The 25,964-nt window shown below is 43.5% G+C and overlaps 1 long non-coding RNA gene across 1 annotated transcript in view; it reads left to right on the top strand.

Annotated features, from left to right (window-relative positions):
• Positions 1-19,747: 19,747 nt before the first annotated feature.
• Positions 19,748-25,964, top strand: part of LOC110483560 (uncharacterized) — an 85,825-nt gene continuing 79,608 nt past the window's right edge. Inside the window, exons 1-2 of the long non-coding RNA XR_013340890.1 lie at positions 19,748-19,839; positions 20,830-20,894. This is a non-coding gene — a long non-coding RNA (uncharacterized LOC110483560). The remainder of the gene's footprint in view (positions 19,840-20,829; positions 20,895-25,964) is intronic.

Below are 25,964 nucleotides of genomic sequence, written 5' to 3'. Positions count from 1 at the left end.
TTAACTTAGTAACAAGCTTGAACTGGCAGACTGCAGAGCAATTTCTTCTGGTCCTTCCTTGCTCCTGTTGATTTTCTTCTTGGAGGGGAAAGGAAAAAATTACTGCAGAGAGAAGATACTTCTTTTTTACACACTTCTGTATCCTGGTATTGTTATAATGGGGGAAAAGGGATATGGAAAAGGAAATTTTCCCTTTCATGGTGTAGAGCTAGAAGATACCTGGACATAATACTGCAAAACAGGATTTGATATCGAAATTATATTGGCTTTTCAAACCTGTAGAAACCTTATCAGTGCTGAAGTGGCTTAAGTTCATGCCAGTTTGAAGGTCTTCCCTGAAGTTTGTCTTCATGCAGAGCTAAAATGGATTAGGAAAAATGAGTAATATTTTCAGAACTACCAGGAGACTGGATGGTTCTGCTTTGCTGATGTTGAAACAAATATGAATATTGACATGAAGGTTTGGGGTGAAACTAAAGCCATGGGGTGTGTAAAGGGCAATCTGTCAGGAAGCCTAAAGAGGTTTGTTTTGGCCTGGAAGTTAAACACTTTGGCAAGTTCATTTAGCCAAAACTGGAGCAAGGAGGTCTTGTGCCAAAGAGCAGCATCTCTGTCATTTGGGTGCAAACAAGTGGTGTGGCTGTGCTGGAAAACAACTGTGCAGGGGAGGGTCTGAGAGCCTCCACTGTCTTCTCCAAGCTCCCAGCAAGCTTGCAAGTGGAAGAGTCGTGCAAGCCCAGAATTAGAGCTGGAAATTTCAGTGATCAATCATTTCCACACTATACTGTCAATGACCTGCCCATGGATCTGAATGGGAAAGGTCCATTAGAAAGTACAGAACCCCCAGTGATTCTCATAACTGCTTCTCAGACAAGATTTAGCCTTTCTGAGATCCAATAGAGATCAACCTTTGCTCCTGGGAGCTACTGAATTCAAGCCTCTACTAAATGCCCTGGCCTTTGCATCATAATTTGGTCCTGGGCGGAGATAACCTTGGAAAAGGGGTTTAGTTACCTTTTTTTGGTCTTGGAAAATGGCAGCAAAGATGGCAAATATTGAGATGCTCAATAAAGACCTATTTTGCAAGAAAGTATCATTTTTATGAACAAATGCCATAAAATAATGTATTATTATCAGTGACGTAGGGCAGGGTCTCACTGTGACCTCCTGTGCTGTTGAGCATCATAGGAGAGTGAACCCAAACTCTACCCATCTGCTCAAAAATCCAGAGGATTTGTTTCATTTATGTCTCAGATAATTCTTGGAGAAGCAGAGGCTTCCCACCCATTATCACCATTGAAATTCTGACCTGGGAAAGTAACTACAATGCAGCCAATGAATCTGTGCTTAGACACGCCCACTCTGCTGTTGGAATACTGAAATAAATAGGATATTTTTTTTCTGCTGGAAAATAAGGCAAATCTAGAAAGAAAATGAACAAAAAGAAGGTGTTAAATGCTGTGTCCTGTTTTTAGAGTCCTCCTCATGTAAGTGCAGCCGAGGCACTGGAGGTGAAAGAACTGCTGGTTCCAGTGATGTGACAATAATAATAAGTAGTAGAAGTAGTGGCAAAGCTGAAGGCAGGAGCAGGGGTGGGGGAACTCTGGCTGTGTAAGTCTGCTTGTGCAATTCCCAGAGCCCTCCTTATCTCCCTGTGCCTTTGGTTGGCATATCAGCCAGACAAAGAGCTTAACGCAACTTGGCAGAGCGGCTGGGGAAATTGTTTAAAATTTCCAGCCACTGGAACAATTAAGTAAGCCTTGGAACGAGGGAGAATAGTTGTCCCCTTAGGATTCCTATCACCCAAGGATAACATTTCCAGGCTTTGTCCAGCAAGAGATGTCACTTCATTTACAGAGATCCTCACAATGTTGAGGTATATTGGATATTGGTTATTATATGCAGGAGACTATCAGGAATCATCTCAGCTGGGCTAATTGTTCCCGGGTTCAGGGCTGATGGAATTTTAATTTGAGTGCTTGTGAAGTTTCCCAGAATTATAAAAGAGGATGGAAAAGCCGTGGTTTTCAGAAGTATATTATTAATATCCTGGATTCAGAGAATTTAAGGTTTCAGCCAAACGTATCCCTGAGAAAGAGATTCCTCAACTGGGACTTACTGCCCTTGGCTGCCTTTTTTTGGGATGGAGACAGGATGGAGAGGCAGCATTTCCTACAAGAACTGACAGTGGCAAGGGCTCGATTCCCTGACAGTTGCGTTGACGTCATGATCTTCCGTGTTTGTTTTTACAGCTTGCAAAAAGAAGAGAAGTGTTGCCCTATTTTGTGTCACTGCTTTTTCTAGGGTGTTTCTCTTCCCTTCCACCTCTTTCCTTTACTGAACCTGTGCTGAGGATGTGTCATTCCTTCACAACCTGCTCCCTTCAGATGGGGGAGGAAAAAGGGAAAGGGGTGGGGAGGAGGAGCAACGACTCCGTGGCACTGTATAAATAGTTGCTTTATTATCATAAAAAAAAAAATATTGCGCTTTAAAGATTTTCAGGATCAAAACATACCAAAGAAAATGTAAAACAAAATTAAAACGAAGTCGGCATTCACATTGTCAGCAGTTATTTTGTCACTGCAAAGCATCTCCTCAAAGGAATATTGTGCAGCACAGCAGCAGCCGAATGAAGCAAGCAGCTCCGGCGTTTACTTAAAAGGGAAGTGCAGGGACATCTTCAAACTGCAGTAATGGATCCCTGGGGTTTCTCTAAAGTCTGATAGTGGCACTGACATTTCCTGTGAAGTTGGAGGCTGGCAGGTTGTTAAAACTTCCCCCTTTTTTTTTTAACTGCATCAAGTGTTGCTGTAGTTTGTTGAACGTATAAAATCACTTCTCCACCTCCTCCTTTAAAAAAAAAAATCCAGATATCAATAAAGAACTTGAGAGAGGAAAACACTATAATTATAGCCAAAAAGCTGGCACAATGCCTGCTGTATAAACCCGTTATTTTGGTAGCATAGAATTCGGTACTGGAATAATTCTCTGGGTGGAAACTTGGCAAACATGATCTCAGCCTGTGAGCTAATCTTTTCTTTTTCCTCCTGTAATAACATTTTTTTCTACACTACAGATTTAGGCATTTTGAAATTGTGCATCCTATTACTGAGATTGTGTATGCACAAATGACCTATGTTATGGGTCTCTGGGGTGACGTGAATGTAGACAAGAGATCTGCATGTTAGATTAAAACCCCTTCGCTGGAAAATTGGTGCCCTGTAGATTCAAATACAATTAGCCTTGATCTGAACTGCTGCCACGAGGGGAGCTGGCTATTGCTGAGGGTGCCATGGGAGGACTGGGGCCCAGGGCAAGGTTTGGGATCAGGATTTTGGGTTGCTGTGTGATGGGGAGCATTTCTGCTTCTGCTTCTTACAGTTTCAGTCTGAGACTCGCAGCAGTTCCTGTCCTAGAGCTCGCTGGTCTTGAGGAGTAAAAGTCAAAATATTTGATAGATTTGAGGATTCAAGTCCATTGTGAAATGGAGCTGGTTCTACCTCTGTAACATTGCAAGAGGTGTCACCAGCTGTGCACAGAAACCAGGTTCTTTGGTTAGTCCTTCTTTATAAGAGAGTTGAGACACCAGAACACCTTGGTGGAACTGTGAGAGAGCTCAGATAGCACAGGACTCACATAACTTCTTTTTTTTTTTTTTTCCCATTTTGACCTACATCTTCAGTTTTTAAAGAACAGTGTGTTTGCCTACACTTGCAGGTTCTGGGAGCTGCAGATGCTACAGAATGAGAGCGAGGTTTGAATTGAAATTCATGCCAGCCTGCCATAAACGTGTTTCTAAATGAATATAATAAGATCAAATCTCTGACTGCTGTTGTCACTCTATCCAGGGTGGATTGATGCTCTTGTAGCAGAGACTGTCCCATGTGTTGACACTGCCTGGGTGGGAATCCAGGGGCAAAACTGGCTTCAACACTGTGGGATAATTAGTTCCACTTCCCTGCAGCAGAAGGGAGGACTGCAGCCACCTTTGAAATCTTCTTACCAGAAAGTGGGATGTGCAGTTTGCTGATGTGCTGGTTTCCAGAGAAATCAGTCTCTTAAAGAAGGATTTTTTTGGGAGTCTTGGGGCAAAAAAAAAAAAAAAAAAAAGATAACTGTTGGAATTGAAACAGGCTGAGACCAGAGGGGCTCTGTGGGTGCTGGTGTTTGCTTTGGGTGGGGAGCAAACCTGCTTATTATAACTTTTACATTTTTTTTATCTGGAGGCACAAATTATTTTCCTTCAGCCTAAGCATGGGATCAGCTTTGGGTTTTTTTCTCCCAAGGTGGTGCAGAGTGCAATTTGCAGCAGCCTGCAGGAAATAGGACCCCTTGTGGGGAGGTGTGAGCAGCATTGGTGCTGCCATTCAACCCTGTTCTGGATTAAAGCTGAGTGTGGTTCAGGCTGAAAAAATGAACATTGAAGGCACCTATCTGCTCATGAGATGTGCTTAAAAATTAGGGTGATATTTTAGGTGATATTAATTACTCTGGCACTTCTCAATTAAATGATCCTTTGGCACTTTACATCAGCCAGAGTTTGTCACTCTCGCATCTTTGCTGACATGCTAAAGGCAATGCTCCATGTGCTTGGGCTGAAGTTGATGCCTAATCCATAGCAGATTTTGAGGCAGGATCAGCACTTTAGATAATTTACCTATAATAATTAACTGTCTGAGCTGTTCTGTGTCATTCTGTCTGACAAGGACGAAAGACTTTGCAAACAAAGGGGCACCACTGAAGGTCGTGGTGACACAGGAGTTACAAACCAGATCCAAAACACCACTGCTGCTCCTTTGGTGGGGTCCTTTGGGCCAGGCTGGCTCCTGTCTCCAAGATGTGACCATTACCTGAGTCCTGAGCTCTGCTTGGCCCTCAGGGAGGAGCCATTTAAAAACATGAAGCAAGAGCATCTTCCATGGTCATACCTGAATGGAGTGGCCTCTGCAGGTGTTCAAAAATCATATTAATCAGAAAGTGTGTCACAAACACAAAATCACAAGGGCCCAAAGGGAAGGGAATTCAGTGTGCTGCTTTCTTTGGCTTTTTCAGAGTTTGGTTTTAACCTTTGGAGAATTCTTGCCCACACTGCGAAATTTCTTAGGAATACAGAAAAGTGCATCATGAAAACAAAACTAGATTAACTTCCTTTTGCAAACTCAAGTCTGACTTCCAGGAGAGGAAGGTGTTTTGGTGGAGCCTTGATCCCTGGGAAACAAATTTACATCTTTCATCTCTGCTATCTCCACAGAGAAGAAGAAAAAAAAGCCCCAACCCTCAAATATTTTATCTTGTTCTGCAGGACCCAAGCAGATCTCTCCCCAGGGACCATAAATTCTTTCCTGACTGTCACCACTGCTCATGGACTCTGGTGCAGCACACTGGGAGAGTGAGCTTTGTTCCTCCACAGCGCAGAGGACATGCCACAAATAATTTAAGGGACCATTTTTCTTGTTATATGACGTTAAATATTCTTTACTTAAAAAAAAAAAAAATTCACACCACTTGGCATAAAGTAATATATCCAGTAGAAGGGCAGATGCTGTTTAATAAAAGACACAGCACTTCCCTCTGCTCTGCATCCAACCTCCTGAATCACTTCCACCTCCCCTGCAAGGTGATGAGATGGGCCAAGAACAAGCTCTGTGCAGGGCCAAAACTCTTTAAGGACATTGTTGATAACCTCCAATTCAACTGCAGGAAAAAGAAAACTGTGATTTCAGTGCAGCTGACTGGAATGATGTTTTGTTTTGGTTTTTTTTTTGTTTTTTTTTTTTTTTAATCCAGTTTATTTGGGCATCTTCTCCATTTTCAGTATAAATTGTGTATTCAAATCCTGGTGATGTTGATGGTGTGGGAGGCTGGACTGCAGGCCTTCAAGTCATAGAATCATGGAATTGTTAAGGTTGGGAAAGACCTCGAAGATCACCAAATCCAACAATCAAAGGTCAAGGGATGTGTCCTCTGGGCTTGCTCTGGCTCCTGTTTGGAGGGTATGATGAGGTCTGGTGCTCTTAATGGTAGTGGAAATCTGGTGGCTAATGGGGAAAGTTCTCTTGCTTGCTTTTAGAGAAAAGAGATTGGACCAATAAAACAGCAAAAGAGCAAACTTCAAACTCCTCTGCTCATGTATTTATTGGATCTCTTTGCAATAGAGAACAGGTAATAAACTGCCCACAAATAATGATTACAGGAGAGAAAAGCAGAAGGTGTAACGGGAAATACCTGATTTCTGACCTCCAGTTTGGGGGCAATGGTGGGATTTTGTTCCCTTGCTCTGTTTCTTCCCTGATACAGAAACAGAATTTGGAAAGAATAATACATTTGCAAATGGCAACCCCAAACCAAACCTCTTGAAAAGCTGTTCCTCTGAGCTTTCTGCTTCTTTAGTGGACTTTTAGCTTGCCACCTGTTTATCTCATTCCTCCTTTGAGGCTGTGAAAGGTGTCTTTATGTGTTTCTAAAACTTTGCTTCAGTGCTAAGGTAAATATGAATTTTCTTCTGTGAGCAGAGATTTTTGAGTGGACAAACCTTGTGATTTCAAGGTAAAACAGGAGATCTTTTATTATAAATTTAACTACTGTATTGGTACTCTTGATGTTAGGGCTTTTTTTCCCCTTTACAATGTATTCTGTTTTCCTTGATATTTTCCTTGGTTTTATGCCTATCCCCCCTCCCCTTTTTTCCTTTTTTTTTTTTTTTTTTAATAATTTTCAAGCAATTCAATTCTGGCATCTGCACTTGTGCATTTGTGAGGAAGGATTGGACAATGACTTTCAGATTCTAAGTTTTGTTTGACAGCTCCCTATTCCTTGTAACAATTTCATTTCTAACAGCCAGGAAGCCAATTTTAGAGCAGCATAGAAAGAATTTCATAGGTGGCATGAACGCAGTCAATGCAAAACCACCTCTGCCCCTGCAATGTAAACACTGAAGCATGTCCATAAATTTAACTATGACTGTTCCAAAGACGTGCTTGTGCTGCTGGCAGGGCTGGTGCCTCAGCATTTTCAAACTGCTTCCTTTTTGCCTTATTTTTCCTCACTTTCCCATGAATTTTTATGAATGACATAGCATGTGTTTGTGTGTTTTTATGCTTGTGTCCTAGTGGGTTTGATCTGGGTGTATCAGGCATCTGCCTTGCACAGCTCCTGTCTATACCATGTTAATTATGTTGCTCTGCTCTGACATAATAAACACTGAGTGAGTTGTGAATAGATTATTTACGATGCCACCTGAACTCTAAGTAATTATAGCTGTGTAATTTAGCTTCCCCCTATTTCATTTTATATATAATGCAATATTTCAAAATATTCCAGTGCACATCTATCTTTAGCTCTGTGTTTGAATGAATAAATTGTGATTCTCTTTCAAAGGTAATATATCAGCAATGCCCTTAAGGGAGGGTGCTGTAGCTCTGTCAGGAGTGATCCATAAACTAATTCCCACATAAACATAGACAATGGATGCAGAGAATGAACACACACTTTCATTCACAGAAAATAATACTGTACTTACCTGTCTGGGTCTGTGTAAGTCTAATGTTCTACTGTCAAAGCACTAAAGGAAGGTATGCAATACATCTCAGCCTAATGGGTTTTAATACAGGACTTGCCATGCAATTCAGGGTGTTGGGACAAAATTTGTGCTGGGCAACAAATATCCTGCAGAAATGGAATTAAAGTATTAATGTTTACAGCTGGAGGTGTAAAATTACTTGTGTGGGGATGTTGCTCGAGGCTGACTGTTGGTATTTGTTTATGGACTGAGAGGATCCCACTCCAGTACCTGCTGCTGCAGCCTGGTCCTGTGGGAGCCAGACCTGTGCTCTATTGAAGAGTTCTTCAAGGAGGCACAGCAAGGGCTGGGCTGTGAGAGGCCCTGGCAGACCTGGTGTGAGCAGGGATGCTGAGGGACCCTGGGCAATTCCTGAGGGACCAGCAGTGCTTGGATATTGCCAGCACCATGTCAGGCAGCTGCTCCCTCTTCCATCTGGCTCTCTCTGGTCAGCACAAACATGTGTAGAGTGTTTCAGCTCTGTTCCTCATTCTAGCTCTCAATAGACTTTGACTTTTGGATCCATGGTCCCAACCTCCCTTTGCCTCAGTTTCTTCAACTGTTAATCTTATAAAATCCTCTAAAATGCCACTTGCTTCATAAACAGATGAGCCTACATTTCTCAGTATTTGAACTAGGGCTTGAAGCCTCTCTAGAATGGGCTGTACAAGAAGTTATAGACTTAAATTAATTTTCATACTGAATTAAGAGCCAGGAAATAATGGAATCACAGAACGGAAGGAACCAACTTATTCAACCCCCTGCCATGGGCCAGGACATTTTCCACTATCCCACGCTGCTCCAAACCCTGTCCAGCCTGGCCTTGGACACTTCCAGGGATCCAGAGGCACCCACAGCTTCTCTGGGCACCCTGTGCCGAGGCCTCAGCACCCTCACAGGGAAGAATTTCTTCTCAATATCCAATCCAAACCTACCCTCTTTCAGTTTAAAGCCACTCACCCTTGTTCTGTCACTACATGCCCTTGTTCAATTGATCTCAAATGTTTGCATTTTTGTTTTGCAAAGTGCTTTGAGATCCTCACACCAAAAGTAGTGTAAATACAATATATATTTTCCTATATCCTTGAAAATCCATCCAGTATTATTTTGCCCTCATTTTAATTTCCACAGAGCCTTCTGGGTTCATTCCTGTGGTTCCTCAACACAAAGCCCTGGCTGGTGACAGTGGCTGTGAATAGGGGAGAAATCCCACCCAGGGCTCCTGGAGTACCAAGGATGTGCACATATATATGACAATTAAAAGATACTTAAGAGAGCCAGAATCTCCTTTTTTTCTTTTTTTTTTTTTTTTTTCCTTTTCCCTCCCCCCTTTTTTTTTTTTTTTTTAATTAAAAATGTCAGGATTCAAACTTTACATGGGATTTGTGATGGCTCCAATTCCCGCTTGGCATGTGTGAGGCAGCACCCAGGAGATTCGAGGTTTCCATGACATCATACGGTAACTGTGAGCCTAACAGTTAATTAAATACTATATCCATGTATTCTAGTTAATTGATGCTTCCTTTACATGGTTTATTGTGCTGCAAACTGGTATTGCTTCTGTCTCAGTGAGCAAACACAGAGAGGGAGCGGGAGAAGGAGACGCTGGGATGCTCCCGCTGGCGGCTGGGGACAGGGAGCTGCTGGCACACGGCTCCGTGCCCAGGGGCATCCTCCAGGAGAGCCCAGCCTCACCTGGGCCAGGGGCTGGAGGTGGCTCTGCGGGTCAGATGGACATCTTTTATGAATGAGCTGAGCCGAGCCTTGGGAATGAAGTGCAGGCACAAGCAAGCTGTGCTTTTTTTATTTTTTTTTTTTTTCAAGTCCAGCTTTGTCTGGTGTTTCTGTTTATGCAGCACAGGACACGCAGAGGAGGGTGCTCCCTCCTTATGTTCACACAGTGCACAAATGTGGCATCACCTCTGTGAAAACTGTCCTGCAGGAATGTGACACTGCCCAGACCAGAATCTGGGATAAAACTGGAACTCTCCTGACACTGGCCTTAAGGGACAGGGGAAAAGATAATTTTTTTTTTTCAGAAAATAGAAGTATTTGAGTCAGGCAGTGCAGCTTTATTGGGAGTTGGTAACATAACAGGATCTGGCAGCAGGGTCTGAGCACTGACCTGCAGCAGCACACCTCAGTCTCTGGCAGGTTCCTAAAGGCTGTTGGATCCCTCAAGGAACAGCAAGCCCAGGTGGGCTGCTGTGGTCAGGCCACCTGCAGAAAAGGGCAGGGCACATCACCAGGCTTGCCTGCAGAGGTGAGCACACTGTTAAATGATGTGTCCACAGTGAGCACGACCTTGTCCACTGACAACACAGCTGTGTCAGTGTGGAGAGATGATAAAAATTCAAAATGCCCACAAAAATTCTGCCTGATATCTGCCCCTTTCCTGCCAGCTCCTGCTGGCTGAAGTCCACATCTGCTTTATCCTGCTTGTGTGCCTCAGGGTATACTCACCTGTTCTTAAGCTTGAAGCTCAAATGCTGCTGCAAGAAGAAAATATTTTTGTCCCAGGGATTTCAATCCAGAATGTAATTTCAGCAGCTTTTACCAGGAGTTCATTTGGTTTATAGTCTCAGACTGTGACAGATTTTCTAGTCTCCTGATCTGACCTTCCACAGCACTGGGGTGATTTGTGTGGCTGTGTGTGGGAAGGAGAAGGGGATTTGTTCAATGCTGAAATAGGACTGAGAGCATTTAATTCATAGACAATGAACAAACCCTGGTTTTGGCTCAGACTCCAGATGTGAAGCTCTAAGACACATCTGTACACTGCTGTGCATTGCTGATACTGGAGTTCCTAAAGCATTGAGACACTGTCAAGTTGGCAACCAGAGCATTTCTTCATTTAAACTCCCAAGAAAAAGCAATTCTGGATGTTTCAAATGAGAATGTTTGAAGAAAAGTATCACACCCTGTCTGAAAACTGGTTGCCTTTTCTCTCTTTGTCCCCTTCTCTCCTCACTTTATCTTTCTCACCAAATGTATAATTTCTCTTCTAAAAGAAGGTGGGATACTGCAAGTGCAATGAGAAACATTTCTAAGGATGACTTTGCAAGGTTTCCACATTTGCTCTCTCATGGCAGCTTCCAGGGTGTGTTTTTTCAAGCTCACATCTCTTGTCCACTTGCAGCTCCAGACTTCTGGTGAGGTGAAGAAACACTCTGAGAGCCATCACCCCCAAAATGTTTGCTTGTTGCTGCTGGCCTGGCCTTCTTCCAAAAGGCAAAGTGGCCCTAGCCCCATGAAGAGACTGTAGATGAAGCCAGTTCAGATGGAGGGAGAAGTGAAAGACATTTACATCCCATTTCAGTAATACCCCTCCAAATTATCACCTCTCTGATCCTACCACCATGCCAAGTGCTGCAATGGTGGTGCACTTTGGAAAATAGTGCTGTCTTCTATTAAAGGTAGGTATTTTTTTCTGTAATTCTCTTTAGTGTTGCCTTTAGAGGCCCCTCTATGTGGCTCCTTTCACTTCTAATTACTGCACTAGGAGATTACAGAGTGGTGCTGGCGACAGAGAGAGAGAGGAAGGGGGAGGAATGGGATGGTGGAGAGGGAAAGATTTCTGTGGTAATTTGCATTTAAAGCTGGCACTCAGCATTATATCTCCCTGTTCACCCATTGTCTATAAACATTTTAGCTCTTCCTTCTGCCTCATCAGAATGAATTAAGCATTTTCATTGCACCACCAGCCTAATTAGAGTCATTTACTATGTTGACACAAAGGGTTTTTTTATGAGCATCTCAGCTTTAATACACTACAGCAACATTGGAAACCTCCGATCAAAAGGTAAATGTTTGGGGGTCAGAGATATTTTTCAACATTCTCCCAAGAATACAAACAACTTCCTGGGGAGGTGACATGTGCCTGCAGCTCTGCCGGGGCCGTGGGGAGCTGACACTCGTGTGCTGCTCCTGCCTCCCTCTTGCACTTCTTGGAAGGGCTTGGCTCAGCACAGAGGTGCCTTCGAGTTCTGCAGGTGCTGAGCAGCACAAAAATGTTGGTGGATGAAGCCAAAGGGCAGATCCTTGGCATGGATGGAGGGGGCTCCTCTGAGCCTGAGAGGTCTCTGCATGTTGAGTGCATTTGACTCGTGATGGATCTCAGGGTTTCCTCGGAGCTGGGATCTCCACATGGGCAATCCATGCACTGAGTTGTTGAGATTTTGGAGGGGTTTTCGTGTGTTGTAGGCACAATATCAAGTGAGCCAATGCACAACCTCTTGCACCCTTCATCAGGACAAGATAGCAGGTGTGAATTATTTTGGATTTTTGGAGTCCACATGCACCCTAAAGGGATGAATGTGGCCTTATTTAAAGCCTGGAGGCTTTGACTCTCTCTAGCCTGATTTTCAAACTTGTTTCTATTGGCCTAGGAAAGTTACATCACTCACAACCAAACCCCAGAGAGTAGGAAATGGTTTCATCTTGGTTTCAGAGTTCAGAGATGCAAGTGCTCTGTCACAACAGTGTCACCTCTGTGCTGAGTAAATTAGTCACACCTCAGAAATCTGCCACAGATCTGAGGAATTTGTGTATGTTTACAGGATTGCAAATATTTTCCGCTAGTTATGCGAGTCATATTTACCAGTTTAGAGTCCTCGGGTTCAGCTTTTCCAAATTGCTGTGACATTTCCTATTTCTATCATGTCTGATCTCTTCTTGGATTGTTTCTATGAAGATGTATTTGCTCTAGGCAGGAAGCCCACATTGCTGTAAAGAAGATTGGATGTTCTGAGCCTTCTCTTCACCTGGCTGAACTGTCCTGGCTTTCTCAGCCTTTCCTTGTAGGACACAAAACCTGGGCCCTTCACCATCCTTGTGGTCCTTCACTGAACTTCCTGTGTATTCACATATCTCTTGCACTGGACAGCCCGGTGGTGCTGGAGAGGTTCCATGCAGGGGAACAGCTTGAATAGCTGAGGTTCCTTCAGTAATAATCATGATTTTAACCATGGTTCATACCAGGAGATCTTTGGGTCAAACATCTCCCAGAGCAGCTCTGTGCTCTGTGGTGCTCCTGTCTGATGCTCTCTAATACAGGAGCTGCTTTGCAACAATCCATGAGATCAGCTGTCCTGGGTTTTGCTCTGTCTTAAAAAATGTGTAGTGGATGCGAGTTGAAAGAATGAGAACCTAATTCAGCTTTTTGAACCTTTATGGAGATTTGGATTCCTTTTGTTCTTAAATGCAGCGTTTGCCTGGTCTGCAGACTTGGCTTCAATTCCTAAAGGGTTTAATGCTTTCTCCATGGGGACAGTGTTAATTTTCCTTGTGGCAGGTGCTTTTATCTTTAGGAAAGGGAAGCTGAATGTCCTAACCTTCTAGAATCTCTATGCCACCAGATCCCAGCACAGTCCTCTCTGCATGCCCTGGCCAGTGTTGCTGCCATGCTCCATGGGGTCGGGCTGTCCTCATCCCACAGGCTGTGCAGCATGGCACAAATCAAGGGGCACCTACAACCTTTAAGAGTGTGAATGTGAACCTTTCCTGGTGGTAAGAGCTGTTATTGCCTCACACACTGTCTCAAACCCTTTTCCCCCCTCCTTGCGTGCAGTGCTGGAGCTCTCCCGTGTTCCCGTGTGTCCGTGTTGGTGTCTGTGTGTAGGCACACATAAGCTGGCCACGAGCTTGTTCTCTTCTGGGAAATTAAATACTTATTTCCATAATCCTGCCAGGCCTAGCTAAAGCCTGATGCCTTCCCTGAACTCCTAAAACCAGTTGCTCTGCTTAGCCCTGTGCTGTTCAGGTTAGGGCCAAATTTCAGCCAGAGTGAACAGTTCCTATAGCACCTTAGAGCAGCTGGATGGTCTGGAGGTAAAGCCTGATCTTAGAAATGTATCCCTGGGATCACCAAAGCCTCAGGCATCTCTAGCTACATCTGCATCTTGTAATTATTCCACAGACTAAAAGGAAAAGCAAAGTGTTGCTTTAATTTACACATTTTCTGGCCTCTGCATTTGTTTCTTAGTCAGAGACTAATGGTTAGACCACTGGACTGGAACCCAGGAGACCTCATTTATTTCAGGCTATACTACCAGCCTGCTGGGGAGCTCTAGCTGAGCTTTCCCCTTCCCTCTGCTGCTGCTTCTCCTCCACAAAGAGAAGGTAGCCGTGTTGAACTTGTTTGTAAAGTTTCTGATAAAATAGCACCAAGTGAGATAAAGTATTAATAACATAGTCCAGACAAAAAAAAAAAATATTTTAAGCACCAAATTATTAGAAGGGTTAGTTAGCTACCATGTTATTTACATGCTAGTAGTAGGGGGGAAGTTGTTTTTTTCCCTTATTGCCTCTTTTTAATCACTCTGCTAGATGCTTTGAATGTCCAGGGACCCAAAACTCAGCACCAGGGCTAAGGTGTCTCCTCCAGAGCCTGGAGGAGGGGGACAAGGAGTAAGGATGGGGGCTGAAGAGGAGGGGAAGGTGTTAGAGGGGGAATATTGGATGGGAAAATAGAGCAGAGTGGGCAGATTGGAGAGCGACAGATTGTGAAAGCGGGGGAGAGAGAGAGAGAGAGAGAGAGAGAGAGAGAGAGAAAGAGGGGGGAGAAGAGATCCTATTAGAAATACCATGTGTGTGCCTGCATCGAGGGCTGTGCACGCAGGGAGGAAGGGACGCGGCGTCTCCTGCAATATTATTCAAGCAATCACATGAATCCTGTATTAGATAACTCCTCTGGTTGGTTAGCACTGCGAGGGCTGTAAACGTGTTCTGCTTTAATCCCAGACACAGCACGTTCTTAATCTCAAACGCATCAGGCTTGTCCTGGAGGGTTCTGGGGGGCTCCTTTTTGCAGGAGCAGGGAGATGCAGGAGTTCTGGGTCTCTGCAGCCTCGGGGTGCTCCTGCTCTTGGGGTTCATTCAGCATCAGCTCTCCAGGATGGAGGAATTTGTTCTGCCTAGGAAAATGACACAAGGTTTTTGGGGCAAGTTCAGTGGGGGGATAGCCTCCTGGAAAGAGGATTAGAAAACCCCCAAGCTACCCTCCTAAATTGTTGAAAAACCCAAACTTAAAGGGTCTGAGTTAAACAGGCAAAACACGAGAAATGTTGAAATCGGACTCAAAACCCTGTATTGACACGATCAGCCTTAATTTACCCCAGAGTACAGAAATAAAAATTCATAGAGACATGATGAAAGGCTGAGAGTATCAGACAGGAATCCAGAGACTTAACCCTGAATTTACTGCTCCCTCAATGGGTTTGTGCTCAGAATATTTTCCATTGTGCAGATATAGATTCCTGGTTCGTATTTCTGCAGGGAGATTTATTTAAATAGTTTACTGAATTTGCAATGTATCTTAGAAGCAGAATAGATTCAGATTACTGTCATTTCTCTGTATGTGTGTGTGGATGTTCACATACATGTCTTTGCATGTACATTTTGATGTCAGTATCATTCACAATATAAGCACAATATTTATGTTGCTCTTGCTCCCATGTAGATTTCAAGTTTAAATTCTTTTCACAGCTTGGGGATGTACATTTTAGCCAGTATAACATTATTTAAAAAAAAATAAAAATCATCCTCCAAGTAGAAAAAGAGAATTTGATTCATATGGAAGGGGGACAAAGTGAATTGGCAAATTGTGGGCAGGTGCTAGGCCAGCTTCCTCCACATGAATTTGTTAATGCGTCTTAATCCTGACCTGCAACACCCTGCCTGGCTAAAGCTGTGGCCTCTCATGACCAAGAATTGCAGACTGCTGAGTTGTGTGACACTAGGCTGGGATTTTGTCTTTTTCTTTCATTTTTTCCCTGTGTTTTATGTTGTTGACTACATTTCATTTGTGACCTACATAAGATTTGAATTCAGTTCTCTAAATTTTTTGTGAGAATGGAATTACTCCACTTCTCTTTGTGTGCATGTACATCTATGCTTGCACATTGCCCCCTGTGAAGAAATTTCCACTGCACAGAGATGAAAAAATGTTATTTTGAAACAGAGCCCCCAATCTATATTTCTTTAAATTGAACGTGGCAGCTCAACACGCTCCTCTTCCTTTTCTTTTCCTGCTTTCTTAATTTGTAAATGGGTAATTATTTGTTGGGGGTTTTTCTTCAGATTTGGGTGGATGCAACGTGGAGCTGAGGTTGCTATGCAGATTCCTGGTTCTGATGGCAGGAACATAAAGCTCTGCAAAGAAGGGCGTCATCTCGGCAATCCGGGGACGCGCGCTCCGACTCGTGCCTGTGATTTCATCCTTGCAGCAGCGTTCCCCACCCGGGTGACTCCCTGAGCCCAAACATGGGCTGAATCTTGGGCTGCAGATGAGCAGATTAAAAGTTGGGATAATGGTGTTAACAGGGGGACGGTGGACACGCGGCGGGTTTGCGGGGAAGCGCCACGCCGCGCTCCCAAAATACAGTTTGCGTAGGGAAGCACTGTCATTCCCTGTTTTCTGGGTTTTGGTGGAGAAGCAACTGTCTGTTTTTGTAGCTGTGTATCAAAAAAACAGTGTAAATATATGCATCATCCTGCAAAATAATAGAGAAGCCAGTGCATCCATGGAGTTAATAGAATAGACACCGAGCGTTTTTTCATTGGCACTTACCAAAAATGCAAACTTCCCCCACACAGTTATCCTCTCATTTCATTCCTCTTTCACTATTTTTCTCTGGATTTTTGCTCACATGTAGCTGAATTCAACAAACAATATTGAAATCAGTGTTGTCCCTACCCCACTGTACACTCTGCCTTTTGCTGTGTGCTTTTCCTTCAGTTGCTGACAAAGGCGAGAACCCAAATGCTGGGTGATTGTGGTCAGGTTTTCCAATCTTTCCATCAGATCTCTTACTTCAAACTATGAATAACTCCATTCCAGCAGAGTCATAACTGTCATGTAAATGCATCTTTTCCTGTATACATAATACAAGAACCTGAGAGAGTTTTCAGAACAAGCCAAAGAACATGGTGAAAATTTATGTATTTTCCCAGTTTAGGTTGTAAGGGCTGGATTCACAAAGGTGGACTACTTTTTTTTTTTTTTTACCAAAAATTTTTCATTTATTTTTAATTTAATCACATGTTTTAGTTTTCAGGCACATTCTGAAAAATGATCTTTATAAAATATGCAGTCTTCTTCACAGTCTTATTACATCACTACTGCACTGGGAGAGACATCTCTCTAAATTGAAAACCATCTTTAATGAATTGTTGTTTTATTTTAGGATCCCTTTAGGTTTCCTAGAACATTCAGTCTGAGTTGTCTGTCTGAAGGAATTCGGACCTAACAAATCAAAATAAAAAAATATTCTGCAGCCCTTGACCTGGCTCACAGCAACCCCCTGTGTTATAAAACAAAGGGCTGTGGTGATGGGGGAAATCCCACTGTGAGGTAGAAAATCAGCATTATTGCTTAGCTGCGGATTTGGAATCAAATCGCATGCAAGATTTTAAAATTTGATGGAAAACTGTGACCTTCTACTTTACCTGCAACTGTAATAGAAGAAAGTGACCCTAGAAGAATGTGATTTATTAGTGAGATAAACTGAGACGTAAAATATGAGGAGGACGGATTATTGTCAGTAAAAAGCATAAAGACAAGGGAAAAAAAAATCTGAACATTAATTGCCAGTGAAGGAAATATAGAGGAGGAAAGAGGGAGATGAAGGGGAGAACGAGAGCATCCCCAGTGGCAAAATGGTTAAAAGAGTCGACTAAAATCCAGCAAAAAATCAAGCAGTCAAGTAGTTAATTGACTTTGCTTTAATCAGCCCAATGAATATTCATTAGTGTGCTGGTCCTAATCATGGGGGCCATGTTGTCCGCATTTAGCAAGCGCACGCTCAGCATCATGCATGCCTCAACAGCTTCCCTTCCTCTCCGCACTGACATTAAATTTAGAGGCTTTGCGCCTTCCCAGCTCGAAGGGAGCGGGATTGGCCCAGCTGCTCGCTCCGAGATGCCATAGCAACCCCTGGCTCGTTGCCTTGGAAACATTTTTTTTTAAATTTTTTTTTTTTTTTTTTTTTTTTTTTTTTTTTTTTGTTAGGGCCTGAGCCAGTAATCCATAGGCTTAACGTAGAAAATATGTCTTTGTGGGGCATGTGTGTATGGATATAGAGATGTAAGGCAGAGATTGAATGGGCGGAAGGCGAGCGCGTCTTCCATTGTGTGGCTTTCACGACAGGAATGGGGTGAGGGATCTCCTCCTCCACAGCCCAAGCTCTGCTTTGGGTTATGAGCTTTACATTTACTATTTTATTTTATTTAAATTAAAAATGCATCAGCTCTCTCTGTTCATTTCCAGACCCGTTCAAAGGGAGGAGGACTATTTCTCTCTGCCGTAACCCTCCCCTCCCCACCCCAGGAAGAAGCAGCGAGTGCTTTAAGGGCTATAGGACCCTATTATCCACATCGAGTTGAAGTTCCTCCTCCTGAAGGAGGTGGGTCTGGAAATGAGCTGCCCCATAAATCAATGGAGAAGTGCAGGCATGGAGCTGGAGTCACGGAGCGGTGAGTGCGGCTGCTGCTCCTCACGTTCCGGCTGCTTCTCCCTTCGCGCGAGCAGGGGGAGGCTCCTGCTGGAGATTGGTTCAGCCAACCAACTCCAATCCCACTCCAGTCTCTTAATATTCCAGATGTTGCTGGGGAAAAAATTATGATGTCCTGATCCTGGTGTTTTCGGAGTAGTGTGTGTTTCTGCCTCCCTGAAAGAAAAGAAACGGAAAAGCAGCAAAGTCCCCAGCTGTGTCAGACCCAGCATTTCAGGCTTTAAAAATAGAACTTAAAAGTAAAGGGGAAAAAAAATTCCAAAAAACAAACCACCCTAATATATTCAAAATGCCTGCAAGGAATTTTGGAGCTGGGAAATCCAAATGGTTAATGTTGTCTGGTAAATAAAGCTCATCCCTTAAAGCAAATTAAAAAAAAAAAAATAAAAAAAGCCCTGACCCAGTGAGGCATCATCTCCAGTGGAACAAAACAGCTGCAGGGAAAATGCGCAAAAACAACCCATCCTCTTTGGACTCGGGCTGTGCGTGTGCGAGCTGCCTTGTAAAACACTCAGGGTAAAGATGAAAGCTGCACAGGAATTCAGAAATAGTCCTGCAGAAGATTAAGCAATAGGTGCTTTCAAAAAAGCATTAGTAATTTCCTAATATCTATAGTGACTTTTTTTTTTTTAATAGCTCTTAAGATAGAGCAGAAATGGCTACAAGTGAAAAACTAATTCAGAAGCTGTGAGAGGAATTGGGTTTGGTCTTTACGAGAGGTTTTTTTTAATGTTTCTATTATCGTTATCTTAAATTATTCAAAAGTGTCATTTTGAGCTCACAGTGCAGGCACATGGTTTAATGAAAGCAGATGAAGAAGGATCCTCCTTATTGAAAAAAAAAAAAAGGAGGTGCATTGTCCCATCTCCTGCCACCTGTGATGGGAAAGATCCTGCTGGTTCAGCATCGTGTCCTGGGGGGAGCATAACTGGAAAAGGGGGATCATTTTTTTGGCCTATCAGGAAGATGTTCTGTAATGATGCTAAAAATGTGGGGACGGTCAGGGCTTGTTGCCAGGGCAGCATAGAAAGGGGCAAACTTTATTTACCCCTGATTCCCCTGTCCTGAGCAGCACCAAAACCCCATTAGACATTTCTAGAGGGTGCAGGGCTCAGGATGTTTGATCTTTTGCTGGGCAATGGTCCAGGCACCAGTTCTGGCCAGTGTGGGTGGGAAATTGTTTCTCAACATCTGTATCTGCACAGAAGAAGATAAGGTTCATCAGCCTCCAGTTCCCCATCAAAGAGAACTACTGTGGTTTGCAACATTTTTAAGTGTGAAAGGAAAAAAATCTGCCACCCACGACCAAATGTCAAGATTGAAGGCTGGTGGCTTGATCTCCAAGGTCTTCAGCAGCTTCCATCTGGCTTGGGCAGCCCTGCTGCCATCCTGAGCACAGCTCAGTAGGGGTCATTTCCGGCAGGAAAAGATGGATATTTTGGGAGGAAGAGAGGTTCAGAATGCCTTTTAGTGGGTATTTTGTTTGTTTCTTTGTGGCTTGTTTTTTGTTGTTTTGTATTTGATTTGGTTTGTATGCTTTTTTAAAATAAAATTTAAATTCACCAGTAATTATAGCTGCAAGAATGGAGAGGAGAGAGAATTGTGAAATGCATGAATCAAGAAAGAGCTGATTTAAAGCAGCCTATCAGAGCTCCTGGGGAAGATCATTTTATCCCAAGAAGCATCGAGGCAGAAGGACTCATAGGATCCAAGAGTGGCAGAGCACTGATGTGAGACAAAGAGCTCCTGGGGAGGGAGTGAGGAAGAAAAGTAGGTTAAAAAAATATTGACAGTGGATTTTCAGGGGAGATTTTTAATGTTGATAGATCCATTTCTCTACAAAAATTGTTTTGAGAAATTTCTCTAATGTTTTTAAGAAGTCCAGACCAAAGTGTACTAGAGAAAATCCTTCCTGTAGCCCTACTGAGGAGCATTTATTAAAGGAATATCATAAGGGGAATGATTTTGTTTCTGTGCTCATCTTTTTTTGATTCAAATCTCTGAATGGAGTCTGCTTCCTCGTGGTTAATTTTGAGAGCTGTTTGTGGTTTATTGAAAAGACATGATCAATTAATTTTGTATAAGGAATATACAATCAAACACTGAGCATGGTGAGCTGTCCCTTAGGCCAGTAGTGCCATGGGCTTGGCATCTCCTCCTGGGACTTTCCTGTGGTTTGTGCTGGTACAAATGACAATGGAGGTGAAGGACAGGACTGTTCCTCTTGGAAATCTTGAAAATGGAGGCAAAAAAAAAAAGGCAATGAGTAGTTTGCCATGGTGCCGGTTGAAACAGATGAAATTGCCCAGGTTTGTATGGGGGATCATCTTGTAGGTTGTACTAATGGTACCTGGAAATTCATCCTTTGTTAACCTGGTGTTGTTTTAATTATTCTCTTAAGGAGCAGAAAAATGTACTGAGTTTGGTGATAAACTGCCCTGGTGGAAATGTTGAGATGTCTTGGGGCAGTTTTGGGCCAGCCTCAGTTTCAAATGTGGCAAAAGGCAAGAAAGCAATGCGCTGGAAAGAAAAGAGTAGTCCTCCAAGTGAATAAAGATCAAAGAACTGATGTTGTCTAACAAAAATAAAGATATACCTATGGAGAATATTTTTTTGCAAAATTTAATCTGAATTAAATTCAACTCTAATACTATGCAAAGATAAAAATAAAGGCTGTAGAGCTTTAAAAAAATGGTATGCTGATATAATTTTTTTTCTATTGATTTGTTCTTACAGTGTTTTCCTTTTTTTTTCCCTTAGGTACAAGAAGTCCAGTGCTCTTGAGGAACAAGAAACCCCCAAGCTTAACCTGCCAAAAAAGCAAGGTAAGCATGATTAGTTTTTCTATTTTCCATCATTCTGAAGTTATAAGTAACTGAGGTTTTTTAAATGGAAACTGATCTTGGAGTACAACAGCATTGTATCTGCTGAGCCACAGAGCCAGTGTGTGCACAGAAAAATGCTTTTTGTGTTAGTGCTGCAAGGCCAGAGCAATGTTCCTCCCCAGGTGTGCCCGAGGAAGATGCACACACCATGGACAGAGCAGATTTGAGACGGCTGCTCCCTCCTCTCAAAGGCTGCTCAGAAAAGCTCCGAGCAGCACTGCTGGTGCCATTTCACGCCTGGTGCCTTCACTAAAGCTGGAGGCAGGGCAGGCAGGGAGCTGGAGGTCAAGGGCCAGCTCAGCTCGATGCATCACACAGCCTCCCTTCAAATCTTACCTGCCCAACCTGCAAAGCTTTTGCGGCGAGGCAGAGCGCAAACCAATCCCCCTCTGCGATTAAAGATGGAAAAATCCCTTCTTTTATGCAATTGTGTCTCTTCGCATCTCTATTTTTGTCATTGGCTGACAGGGTGGGAAGAGAGAAGGAAAGGATGGGTAGGGAGGCACCAGAGAGAGGAAAATTACCACCAGATCAGGCAATTGAAGTGAGAAGGGAGAGAGAAGGAGAAAACAGAGGCTAATTCCTGAAGCTGCACCCCTGCTAAGAGAGCTCAGGCTCCCTTACACGTGCTTGAGCCAGGACCATAAAGCCCTCACTTAAGCAGGTTTCTGTTCCAAGAAGGACTCCTTCCTCAAATCAGCAACATCAAGCAATTTGCTTCTGAAAATACAGTCCCAGTGGTGGTGGGTGCAAGGCTGCTGCTCTGCTCTCAGTTTTATCCTAAACTCCTGGAGTATCAGGCAGCCAGTTACCCCCATGCCTCTTAAGAAATTCAGATGCCAATTGCAAACAAAGTTTGTGGAGTAAGGAATGGGTTACTTTGTGCCCAGCAACCTTGCCTCAGCCATGGCATGCTCCAAGCAGAGGGACAAACCCAAAGGTGCCACCTTCTGCCTACAAACCATGGCAGTGTTGCAGAGATTTGGGTTGGGTCATTTCTTGCTGAAGTGGGAGGAAGCCGGGTGCTTATGTCAAGTTTCTTGATTTAGGAAGCTGTCTAAAGGTTGAGATTTCAGAGAAATTTGGGGGTTGGCTTGGAAGGACTGGCTTTTTCACTGAGAACCTAACTACTGTTCAGCTAACTGCTAAGTCTCAAATCAGGAAGAATGTGTTGTGTTAAATAGTCCTGCAGAACAATGATTTTTGGAAAACAAAGCAACAGTGACCAGAAAGAAAACCCCAACAAACAAAATAACATTTATTTCTGTCATGGCAGCTCTGTGGACTGAAAATGGGATGTTTTGTTTTGCTGCTTTGCTTGTGTGCAGAAAGTGATTGTATCCAGTTGCAGAAAAAAATTACATCTGGGCCTTGGAAGGGGGAAAAAGAGGGTGGGAAGATCTATGTCTCCAGAATCACTGATGCAGGAAGATGCAAGTGCTGTGTTGTGTCTAGTTGCATCATGTGTGAATCCATCAGCGACTTAAAGAAACAGCAAACTCAGTGCAACCTCTTTCTGTGGTTTTTCCATCTGCTCCCTGATCTGCTGGTGATGAATGCTTGGCTTCGCCATCTCCTACCCTCGAGATGTCCTCTGTGGGAGCTCGGGGTGATTTTTCTCAGCTGAAAAAGTACTCAGGAATATCTTCAAACTTTTATGAAGACACCTTTGTCAAATTGTTACTGTGAATGCTGCACTGCTGTTGTATCAATTCTGTTTGTTGAGGACTTCATGGGTAGAGTGTCTGTAAAAATTTTGCTTTCTTCTTTCTTACAATACCAGCAAGATGGTCAATATGGGTGGAGAAAAAGGTTCCTTCAGCTTATAGATTTGGGTGCAAGTCCATAATATTCTGACTGTGAGGTCAAAGTTGTTCTGTGAAACTGAAGACTGAGTTTAGCCTTGGGAATAATTCTCTTCCCAAACCCTTGTGCATGACTTTGTGTTATACTCTAAACCAAATCCTTCTCTTATATTGTTCATTGAATCTCAGGAGAGCTGTCTGCCTCCACAAGGAATCCATCAGCCCATACCTACAAGCTCATATATCCATGTCTTGACCTGCTCAGGGACTGACCATTTTCATTTGTAACCCAGGGTTTTTTTAGAGAAAAAACCATATGAAGCAGTGTGTAGGTGCCTCTGTCTATCAGTTTCCACAATATTTTTTAAGCTTGTCAGCTAATGTCTCCTGTTTTGACAGAGGTAAAAGTCTCAATGATATTTCATTCCTAGTAGTTTTCCAGCATAGGCAGTGGAGGAGAGGGCAAACCCCATTGCTGCTCCCCCATACCTCTGTTAGACATAAGAGACTCCACCTCAGCAGAAGGCATTTTGAAAAATCAGGCAGAAGTATCCCTTTTCATTTAGTTGCCATTTCTCACTCACCCATTGAAGGATTTGCTTTTTCAAATGAGCAATGACCACCACAGAATGGTCCTGGGGAGCTCTGTCTCTGTTGTCCTGGGCTGGGGGTTGGCAAGAAGGTGGTAGGAGTTGGGTCAGACCTGGATGCTTCTCTTCCCGCCCATCCCAGGACCTCCTGTCCCAGTACATCTCCATTTTTAATGATTACAAAAGACTTGTAATTGACATCTGAAATACAGCCTTAATTACTGTGGGAGGTTTCAGTATTAGTGAGCTGGTGCCACACAGAATTTGGACATTCTGTAGAAACACCCATGATTTCACTGATCCATAATGAGAGCAAGGATATTGCTAGACACAGCAGAGCTCCCAAAATATTTTGCAGTGACAACCGAGGCCATGCTGCCTTTTGCTCCACAGCAATTGCAGGAATTGTACGTTAACATGAGACAATGACACCGCCCTGATGTTGGCCAAGCTTTGTGCTGCTGAACTTTACACTAATGCCTGCGTGGAGAATGACTTGGGTCAGACAAGAAAAAAGCTGAAAAGCTGTTGGCTGCTACCCCAGAGATCCTCTAGCGGTTCCACATCCCCTCATTGTGCCGTCATTTGTGCGCACGAGTTTATTACCAGAGAAGGGCTGTTGTGTTAGCAAAGACTGTCCTCAATGGTGGCAATTTGGTTTTGTCATGGTAATACAGCGCCGATGCACTGCAGACACAAAAGTGAGTTCTGCATGGCTTGGCAAAGAGATTTTCACATAGCTGCTGGGTGAGCCCATTGGTTTCTCAGTGTTCCTGAACAGGAGTGGGTCAATGGCAATTTTTAGGAAGGCAGATGCCCCTTGCTGAGCTTGTCTGACTATAAAGTGCTACACAAGACGTGCGACGTACATAGCATCCTCAGCCCTCTGTGTAACTCACAGACTGTTAAAAGTGCACAGCAGGAATGAGAACTCTTTTAATCCACTGAATTTGCTGTTTAGCATGACCTGAATAATCCGGTGCGGCTAACGTGATCTTCAGCACTAGCACTCAACTGCCTGCTATTCCCTTTGAAGCTGCAGGATATCAAAAATATCTGTCTGGTTTGGACTTGGATAGTGCCTGTGTGTAATTTGTTTTTCAGTGATATTGTTCCAGGGTCTGCTGTTCTCAATGCCAGTGAGGCTGTTCCTGTGTGAACTTTTTAGATAGGATCTCTCTCGATCATGCTACTTCTTCTGTTGACCACAGCTGCCTGTTCATCATCACTTCCTTTATGTTTTCTCTTTGGTGGGAAATGAAAAGTAGAGGAGGGCAGAGCCAGCGTAGGGAAGCTAAAAATGTGTCAGTAACTGCCTAGCAGGAGGCAGACTCTTTCCTCCAGATTGCCGGATACATGAAGGTACAGACTTGATTGGTGCAAATTGCAATAGATGAGAAACTATTCGTATTCATTCAAATTTATAGCAGCTCTGTGGATGTTTAAATTCCTCCCCCTGTTTAGCAGTGCCCTGATGAGCCACAGCACGGAACTGGTGGGATGGTGGAGATGAAGAATTGAACCAAAACATGGCTGATGATCTCAGTGGTCAGTGTGTGGTTACACCTTTCTGCAGAATGCGTGTTCTTTCTCAAAGAAATAATCATGTGGGAAATGGAGATGTATTTTTGGGAAGGGTCTCCTGTTACTCCAGAGCTCTCTGGCTGTATCTGACTCGTAATCTGACAGCCCTTTCTGTCATTGATGTTAAGAGCTTCTCTGGGGTTATGAGAAAAGACAAACTTTCAAACCCAGCATCCTTAAGAGGGCATCCAAATGCTACACTCTACAAAGGGATTGAAATTAGCTCTAAATGCAGTTGGCTTTATCTGCTTTATGAAAAAGAGAAATATATTTTAAAAGGATATGTTTCATGTAATCATGCTGGGTTTATCAAGTGCAGAAAGATGTCTCCTAACAATACCCAGGAAGATTACAATTGTCAATCAGAACAGAGGTCCTGTTCGTGCCTCTTTGCCTCACTCCCCTGCTGCTCTGATTTTTATGGGCATAGCAGCACTGAACAAGGTGAAGAGTGTGAAGAAAGCTATTTAACCATCAAAAGACAGTGCCAGCCAAGCGCAGAGCTGAATTTTGGCTTCTCAGTGCCAATAATGAAGTTTTCAAAGGGAGAAATCTGCACAACAGGAGGAGTGGAAACCATCCTGTGTGGTCCCATAAATGGTACACTCTCTCCTTCTGGGGCTCCACAATAGCACAAGGGCTGCTGCAAAGTGGGCAAAGCCATTCTTGAAGGGCTCGTGGAGCTTTTCAGCTCATTGCAGGATCCTCAGAAACCCTCAGCATCCTCCTCCTCTTGGCACGGCAGGGTCGATAAAATCAGATCAAGGCTTAGTATTTCTAAACAAAAGGGAGTGGTTAAATGGGCTTTTAAACACTGGAACCTGTCCAGCTCGTTGGGAGGCAGAGCCCGGAGGGGCGGGGGTGAGGAGAAAGCTCAAGGTGCCAAACTTGGGGTAGAGTGGCACTTGTGAGCAAAGTTGTTGGAAAGTCATTTTGTTGCTTGTGTTGCTCAGTGTGTGTATGTGTGTGTGCGTGTGTGTGCAGAACAGATTGGCAGACGCCTGTGCCCATGGAGGCGGGCTGGGGGCCGG

This window comes from Lonchura striata, chromosome 17 (genome assembly GCF_046129695.1).
Source record: "Lonchura striata isolate bLonStr1 chromosome 17, bLonStr1.mat, whole genome shotgun sequence".
Lineage (NCBI taxonomy): Eukaryota > Metazoa > Chordata > Aves > Passeriformes > Estrildidae > Lonchura > Lonchura striata.
The sequence above is the reverse complement of the archived record's forward strand: the minus strand, read 5'-3'. Positions and strand labels throughout refer to the sequence as shown.